Source organism: Fukomys damarensis, unplaced genomic scaffold, assembly GCF_012274545.1.
Source record: "Fukomys damarensis isolate Sample0158 unplaced genomic scaffold, DMR_v1.0_HiC HiC_scaffold_3, whole genome shotgun sequence".
NCBI lineage: Eukaryota > Metazoa > Chordata > Mammalia > Rodentia > Bathyergidae > Fukomys > Fukomys damarensis.
In genome coordinates, this window is record NW_022900915.1 from 16956748 (window position 1) to 16965891 (window position 9144).

Here is a 9144-nt window from a genome sequence, read left to right on the forward strand (position 1 = left end):
TTTTCTTTTTTTTTTTTTTTTTTTTTTTTTTTTTGGTACCGGGAATCGAACTCTGGTCCTTGTGCTTGCAAAGCAAGCAGCAGAACCACTGAGCTAAATCCCCAGTCCCTTTACTATTACATTTTAGATGATTCTATAAAGGACCAATGTCTGACTTTGGTAATCAGAGAGTAAGGATGATAGAAAGAACTGTGGAATAGTGAGTTTCTCTGAAATCTCTGTGGACCTCCCTTTCCTGGTGCAGTCCTTATACTTGGCTGGGCTTTTCTGATCTTGCTTTGTTTTGTGCAGACTAAGGCTTCCTGTCTTTCAACTGCTCCCACCTACTGCCCCTGTTCCCCTTGGAGGTCCTTTGGGTTTCTTTCTGGTTGATATAGTGGTTCTTGGAGCTTCTGAATCTGTAGCCACTTCCCAAGATTGGCTGTGAAAGAAAGTGGTCCCCTATGCTCTGGACAACATCAATCTTTTCTCTGTGGGCACTCCTTTTGGTCTTCCTTGAGATACTTTCTTTTATAATGGTCATAATAATCATGATTAGGTTTTTAAAAAAAATTTTTATGCTTACAGTGCTAAGGATGGAAGCCAGGGTCTTGAACATGCAAGGCAATCAACCTGATATTGAGCTACATCCCCAACCCAGAATAATAAATATTTAATATTCATGAAGTGATCATACAAATAGGCTCTAGACCTCACACTTTACAGACACTTTTTCATTTACAGCCCACCACAACCTGGGAGGTAAGTGCTCTTACTGTACCTATAACTGTGTTATAGGAAAGAAAATTGAGGTTGAGAAATGTTAGGTTATATATATGCTTATGCTTAAGGGGGAAAAAGCAGGGTGTGAAGTAGGGAAACCTAACTCCCAAGCCTGTTCTGTAACCACTAAGCACACACTCAAATGAGTTTTCTGGGTCAGACTAGTTTTCTCTTCTTCCCATGTCCAAAAATAATACAGTGAAAAAATCATATGACTAAGATCTAGAGTGCAATTCCTTAGAGCTCAAGAGTTTCTTCTCCTGTCCCTAGTTTACAAATTCATAAAAAGTGCCCCAAAGTGCCTTATGAGGGGGACAGCATAAGGAATAGGCATGCATGCTGAACCAAACCTGGGTCTTGACGCTAGGCTCCACTGTTTATTTGGGAAGCACCTTCATGCATGATACCTAGCCTCTCTGAACTTGTCTCCCTGTCTATACAACAGACATAATAAAAATGTCTACTGGCTAGGAATGTGGCTCAGAGACAGAGCACTTGTCTACTATGCACAAGACCCTTCCATCCCTGGCACTGCAAAAAAAATTTTTTTTAATTAAGAAAAATATCTTCCTCAAAGAGTTGCAAAAACTGCATGTGAGTAAAGTTCCCGGTTCAGGCACATGCTGCATAGTCAGTCAATGTTGGTAACCTTAAGTGCCCTGTCCAAGGAGTTAATTCATAGCCATGTGGAGCACACTTATAATCCCAGCACTAGGAAGGCTGAGGCAGAAGGATCATTACAAGTTCGAGACCAGCCTGAAGTAGGAGACCCTGTCTCAGGAAAAAAAAACAAAAAAAAGAGGAGCTAATCAGTGCACAGTTATAGTTGAAACCCAGGTCTCTGACTGCCAGGTCACAATTCTTTCCTTAGAAGCACACAATGCTTTTCAATCACTTTTTCCCATTTTATTGTCAACTTTAGTTTAAAAGAAGCTCTAAAGGGTCTTAATAAGTATTTGTGGATTTAAGCAGCCATGGAACAGCAACTTTGTCCAAATATATCACTTCAAATGGCCTGACTGAAATTCTTCCTTTTGTCAACAATGCCTGAAATTCAAGCTTCCTGTTTGAGAATGCTAATACTCCTGGGAATAGCTTTGAGTTAAAAGGCTGACATTCTTTGCTGGTGTAATTCATTTTCGCTTCATTCGCTCAGCAAACATTTGTGGAGGCCTCCCTATCACCTTCCAAATGAGATCCAGCTCTGAAGGAGAGAGCATTTTCATGCAGTGAGGATGTGGGGAGGATGCGGAGAAGAAAAAGTCGTTTTGGAGAAAGGACTTTCACTTATTCATTTGTAGAAGTTGAATAGGCACTTCAAGTGTGTCAAATACTATTCTTATCACTGGAGAACCGGTCACTTCTCCGCAAACTACACTACATTTGTAAATGAAGAAATAGGATAATTTCAGAAATAAGCAACACTCACACATACCCCAGTGTATGCTGTTAGTGGGGACAGAACATAGGCCGTTCCAGAAAAGGCTCTCTGAGAAGGTAGCATCTGACCGGAGACAGACAGGGATAAGGCATGTGGAGGCTGAGACAAAAATAAATAGTATGTTTGGGGCAGCAAGGGACCCCTGAGCTGCAGTGTGGTCAATGGAGCTTGAGAGGGAGGTGAGGGGAAGATCATACAGAGCCTCATAGACCATGGGAATCAATTGGGAAGTCAGTGGAATATTCTCAACAGGGGAGTGATATGATTTGATTTATGTTTCAGAAATATGACTGCAGGATGTAAAGTAGGGGTTTCAGTAGAAGTAGAGCAGGGGTACTCATCAAAGCAAGAGGTGATGGTAGCTAGAATTAGGGTAGTAACAGAAGAGGCCCTGAGAAATGGTCAGATTTAGGACCTGTTTTGGAGGAATCACCTCTTAGACATGCTGATGGATTGAATGTGGGTGTGTGGGAAAGAGACAGATCAAGATGACTTCTTGGGTTTTAGCCTGAACAACTGTGCAAACAATGGTTGTTTTAATCAATATAGGAAGGAATGGTAGGGGAAGAAATGAGTTCAGGGGGCCAAGAAAGTAAAGGATTCTTTTGTGAATATGCTAAGTCCATGTGGGGTGAAGGAGGGAGCCACAAAGAGGACAATGAGTGTGAGGGAGATGCAGGTAGGAGATGAAAAGGGCAAAAGAGGCACTTTGGCCCCCTGAAAATAGGAAAAAAAAAAAAGACACCTTTATTTTTGGTCTTTGTACAGAGTTTCATAGTTGTAAGTATATTTTTCTCTTATAGGATCTTATTTAATCTTTATATGCGTGAGGGAGGAGGTAGTATTATTAGCCCCAGATTAATGAATGACCAAGGGCCCTAAGGCTCAGAGTAGGGCAGTAACTTGCACTAACTAGGCTATTATTAGCTAATGTAATTTTTCTTACTGCTGACCTTGTTTAGGTTCTTCAGTGACCATGCTCCTATCCTGGCCATGTTTCTCCAGAGAGGAGAGGACAAAGCTCTGTGATTTCCTCCTTGCTGTGGTAAGGTGCTCGGGCCAGGCCTCCAGAGAACAGGCCAACCTCATCCAAGAGCAGAGGAGGAAGTTAGAATTGCCCCTTCCCATGATTGGTTTCCAGAGTATCCAGCCACCACCAAATTAATATAATTTAGAGGTTGCTGTGGTTTGGTTTTTGTTTTTGAACTTTTAACATTGCACATTTTTTCATGATTGCCCCCTTGATTGATGGAGAACAGAGACCTCTTAGCTCACTGCCACCCACACAGCTGTGAAGGAAGCCAGCTGCCCTCTTGCTCTTCAGAGAACATCCCTTCCTCCCTCTCTCTCTCTCTCTCTCTTCCTCCCTCCCTCTCTCTCTCCCCCACCCCATCATCTTGGCAATTACTAACCAGCAGGGCATCTCAGGAAAAGGGCTCCTTTCAGGCTGCAGTTAGTGGATCAGAGTATGTGTGGGAGGCTTTGCAAAGACATATGATGTGGGCATAGGAACCAGAGAGATGGAAGGAATTAAGTCACCCTTTCCCTCAGCGCCCTCCCCTACCTTATTTGCTTGCCCAACCTAGGAGTCACTGGGTTGGATCCTTATAATGAGGGACTAATTTTATTTTCCATCTCCCCATTTTTGACAGTAGATCCATTGACTTCAATGGGAACGCAACAGAAGGAAGAAGCTACCAGCTGGCTCTTCCTTCAGGCCTCTAGTGAGTGAGCCAAGGATGACTATGTAAACCATGAACACATCCGAGGATCTCTAGGAAGGCCTGACTTCTATTTTCCCTGTGTTCTTCAGTGGATTGGGGGGCCTATGGGAACACTGTGCTTGGTAAGGGGGTCAGATCAGGTCCATTTAGAAGCAAATGCTGGCGTGAGAAATCTGATCTCAGCTCAACCCTGCAGAGGTCGGCATCATTCTCCAGGTGTCCTTAGACACCTTCCAGAGAAAGTCTACCACCTGGTTGGATTGGTCACTCTTGCTCTTACTCCCACATCATCAATTCTTCGATAGTGCGAGGAAAATCGGTGCTGTTTCCACAGAAGCTTTAGGACTCCTCTCCCATCACGTGGATCCTACTGTGCTCTGTCATTGTCTGTCTGTTCATTGTCTCTCTGTCCATTTCTCCTGCCATGCATTCTTGGAGGTCATGGAGTACATCTGTTTTGCTGCTCTGCACTCCCACATCCAGTCCAGTCTGTAACACATCACAGGCTCTCACTAAATGTTTGTTGTATGTGTGAATGAACAGACAATTCAATAACCGAATAAATGCATGAATTAAAAATGAGTGAGATGAGAGGTTAAGTATTCAGTTTCTGGATCAGATAGGCCTGTTTTTGAATCTTAACCATGCCATTTACTAGTTATAGAATAATCTTGGGCAAATTATTTAACCTCTCCAAGTCTCAGTTTTCTTACTAGGGTTTTTGTGAGGATTAGTGTTTATAAAATATCACGGAGCCTGATGAAGTAAGTACTGAATACATAATACCTATAACTATTGTTAACAAGCTCTGATATCCAATCCTGTGCTGATTTTTACCTTTGTCTTGTTCGTACTTTGTTTCTAGAGTCACTGCTTAGCTGAGTTCTTTCTAGACTTAAGGCTTCTCCTGCAGGGCTGCCCCAGTGGGTGCAAGTGGGGGTCAGAGTATAGAAGTGAGCTTTTCTGAAAAGGGGAAATTGTCACAGGGCCCTGCCTAAACAGATCGGCTGCCACCCTCATTGTCTCAGGCCTTCTCTTCTGGCAGTGTCTTTAGGAAAACAGGAACAGTGCTGCATTTAAGGTACCCAGATGACAGCCTCATCAAGTATGTGACCTTTTCCTATGAAGCCTGGTTTCCATGGTGAGCAAGGCCTCACACTCTTTGTCAAGCCACGCTCTGTGACTCTCAGCCTGCCCTGGAATGTGATGGCAGTGGCCCCAGCAGCTGGGTGGGGACATCTACCCATAGGCTGCCCCCTCTAACATCTCCAGGATGGAGGAAGGGCTGAGATAGCCTCTAGGCTGTCTGATGCCTACACTAGCTTTCCAACTGAGAAGGATTTGCACAGAGACCCTACACTATCCCCTACACCCCCATCTCATACGTGCATGCACACACACACACACACACACACACACACACACACACTTAATGGCTCATAGCCAACTAGCTGCCAGTCTGAGTAGAAAAAAGGAACCTCTTTCTGTGCGCCCTCACTTAGGCAGAGGCTCTGAACCCCTCTATTTCATCTTGGCAGCCTGGGTTGGGACAGAGTGCTTGCCTCCTGGACCTTGGCAGAGCATTTATTCAGTCCAGCCTCTGCAGCTGCCAGAACAGGAGCTGAATGCCCAGCGCGTCTGCCAAAGCTTGCTAACTTCTTTCTTCTTTCTTTGAGCTATGCAAACGGAGGCTGCTGAGGAATGTGGCAACTACCCTCCCCGCCTCCCTGCTCCTCCTCCCGAGGCCTGTACTCCCTCCAACCCCCAGGCTGGAGTCACATCAGAAAAATGCAGGGGAAGAAAGAAATCCTCCTATGTGTCATGTTATTACATTTCCGCCTGGTGCTCAGAAGCAAGAAAAGTGGCACGACAGGAGGTGGGGGTGGCAGGGGCGGCAGAGGTAGTGTGGTCATAGCCAGAGAGCTTTGTGAGTATCACCTCAATGCCTCCCTGGGGCAAATCACCTGCTCCCTTGGGATTGTGTTTCTTCATTAATAAGTGGGGATGAATTATTCTGACTCAGATTGCAGAGAAACTGAGAAGAAATAGAATTAACCCATAGCATTGAGAGCAGTGCTATTATTAGAGCACTACATTGCTCAGTCATTCATTTATTTGTTTATTTATGTGGCACTGGGGATTGAATCCAGGATCTTCACACTGAACTAAATCCCCAGGCTTTATTTATTTATTTTCTTTGGTACCAGGGATCGAACTTGGGACCTTGTGCTTGCAAGGCAGGCTGTAGCACCACTGAGCTAAATCCCCAGCTCCCCAGACTTTACACTTTTTTGAAAAATTTGAAACAGGGTCTTGTTAAGTTATAAATTGTACAAGCTGGGCTTGAACTTGTAATTTTCCTGCATCAGCCTCCCAGAGGGCTGGGATTACTGGCATAGGCCACCACACCCAATTCATATCACAGTATAAATTGGTAATTACTGATCTAGTTCACTGTTTACATGTAGTCATTTAACAAGCAGCCACTGATTCCTGCCTGTTCTAGAAGCTAGCTTGAACAGGACACAGACTCTGTGCTCTAACAGGAAAGACAGATAAAAAGTCACAGCAATCAAGTGTCAAGAATATTGTTTGTTTGTTTGTTTTTGGTGTGGGGATGAAACTCCAGACTTTGCATTTGCCAGGCAAGGTATCACTGAGCTACACCCCCAGCCCCTTCAAGAGAGTTGTGATGGGCAGCAGGTTTCCGATCCAGCAGTCACTTTTCTGAGGAAGTGAAATTCAATTTGAGACTTGACAATCCGCTGTGGCCCAAGTGAAGAGGTTGGGAGTGGTCTGCACTGAGGGAATTGCCAGAGTCAGAGAGAGGATGAGTTGAATGAGGAACTGAAATGGGCTTGATTTGACCAGTGTGACTGGATGTAGACAGCTGGTTAAGGGTCAGCGGAAGAGGGTGCAGCAGGAGGCTGGGCCAGATCATGCAAGGCCTTCGTGGCTGTGTCAAGGAGTTTGGATGGACTGTCAGTGATGTGCAGCCGGTTCAGATTGTTGGAATGTGCATGGGGTGAGGGTGGCATGAGCAGATCTACTTTTGGGAAGGTGACTCAGACTGGAGAATGGACTGGAAGAGTAGCTGCAGCAGTGGAGAAGGGAAGCACATGAATTCAAGAGCTAAATGTGGGAGAGAAAGGAAAGTGAGTGAAGAATGACTCTGAGTTTTAGGGTTGTCTACCTGGGTGGAAAGGGTTGCCATCCACAGAGATGGCCACATGGGAGGAGGAGAAGCCGTGGGAGACTGGAAATGGTAGGCTGGATTTGGTCTGAAGGAGGACCACCGTGTCACTGGGGATGTCAGTGCACCATGGGAAGAGCTGAGTCTGGGCTCTGGGCCGGAGAGGTGTCACTGGCTTTCAGAGCATAAGAAAGGAAATAGTTAAAATGTTGGTTGCTCTAAAAAAATTTTCTGAGCCTCAGTGGCTTATCACAGCAGTTTATTTCTCACTCATGTAAAGCCAAAAATGTGCTTCTAATAAGCGAGAGGCTCCTCTCCAAATGGTCGCTCAGGGACTCAAATCTTTCCACCGGTGTCTCTGTTGTCTTTAATATAAAGCTTTCAAGGTCACTGTGGTGGGGAAAGCACAAGTATGGAGGATCACGCATGTAGAAGATTCTGTCACTTCCGTCCCCAGTTCACCGAAAATCTAATCACGTAGTCATTCATACCTGTCTACAAGAGAAGTAGAAAAATGCAGTGTATTGGGGTGCCCCCATTGAAGAGGAAATGAGTTTGCCAACAAGCTAGCCAGCTTCTGGCACAAAAAGGTACACAAGAGGAGGAGATCCATTTAACTCCATTTTGAGGTGTCTACACACAAGGCAAAAAGAAATAGAGATAAGCTATATTTTTCGCTTCTTTCTCCTCCCTTCTTAGAGAACAACAGGAGAGAAAAGGGCCTCAAGCCATTTTAGTGCCTTCTGTAAATTGAACAGACCCTCAGGAGATGATTCAAAAGTAATCATGTTCACTATGACACTGGTCACCTCTGCTCTTTCCTGAGACCAGCTGCCATTCATCCTCTCTTCACTTTCCTTTTCCGGGTTTCAGCTATGCATTGAGTATAACGTCTAGTTCTGTAAATGCAACAAAGAATAAGACAGAGGTCCCTATATTGTTTATTGTCTGGCTCACTAGGATGTAAGTTTCAAAAAGAGTCTATCTCTTATCTTGCCTACCACTGTATCCCTAGCACCCGGATCAAGTAGAACAAAGGCGGACCTCTGGAAAGAATTGTCAGATAAATGAATGGTTGAATCAAGGCCCTTAGGGGATTATGCATCTGTAATTAGTGCAATGAAAGGGAAAGAACACAGTAGGAGAATAGCCTAAGGCATAGTGACCTCATCTAGCTCAGGAGGTCAGGAAGGTCTTCCTAGAGAAGAGTTTTGTTTTCATTTTTGGTGTGTGTGTGTGTGTGTGTGTGTGTGTGTGTGTGTGTGTGTATCTTACTGGGGACTGAACCCAATCCTTTCTAAAACTTTTTTTGTTTGTTTGTTTGTTTGTTTTTTGAGACAGGGTCTCACTATGTAGTTGAGACTGACCTGGAACTCACCATGTAGCCCAGGCTGGTCTCAAACTCACAGGGATCCTCCTGCCTCAGTCTCCCTAGTGCTGGGATTACAGGCATGCGCCACCACGCCCAGCTAAATTTTTATTTTAAAAATTGTGTTTTTGCAGCTCTGGGGACTTAATCCAGTGCCTTTGTACTGAACTACATCCTGGCTCTTCTTTATTTTGAAACAGGGTCCTACCAAATATCTAAACTATGTTGGGCTCAAACTTGTGATCCTCCTGCTTCAACCTTGCAGAGTGCTGGGATTACAAATGTGTGCCACCGTGACTGACTGGGAAGAAATTGTTTACTCTTAGAGTTACAGAATAAGGCAGATGGAAGAGCACACACAAAGGCCAGGTATAAAAGAATGAATGGGGGAGCAAAGGATGTTCGTTGTGGCTTGAGCTTAGAGGGGCTAGCAGGGGTAATGCAAGAGGAGACAGAAAGGGCAGCAGGCCCAGACTGCATATGTCCCAGCCAATAGGACCTCTTAAGCTTCTGTAGATTTTCCTGAGAATGCATTGTTCAGTAGCTCCCTAGACCTGCAGCCATTCTATTTCATATTGTTACTCAAAGAGGATTTAAAAAATTTTTATTAGTGATTCTCTTCTCATGCCTAAATAATGTTTAAACTGGCATGAAC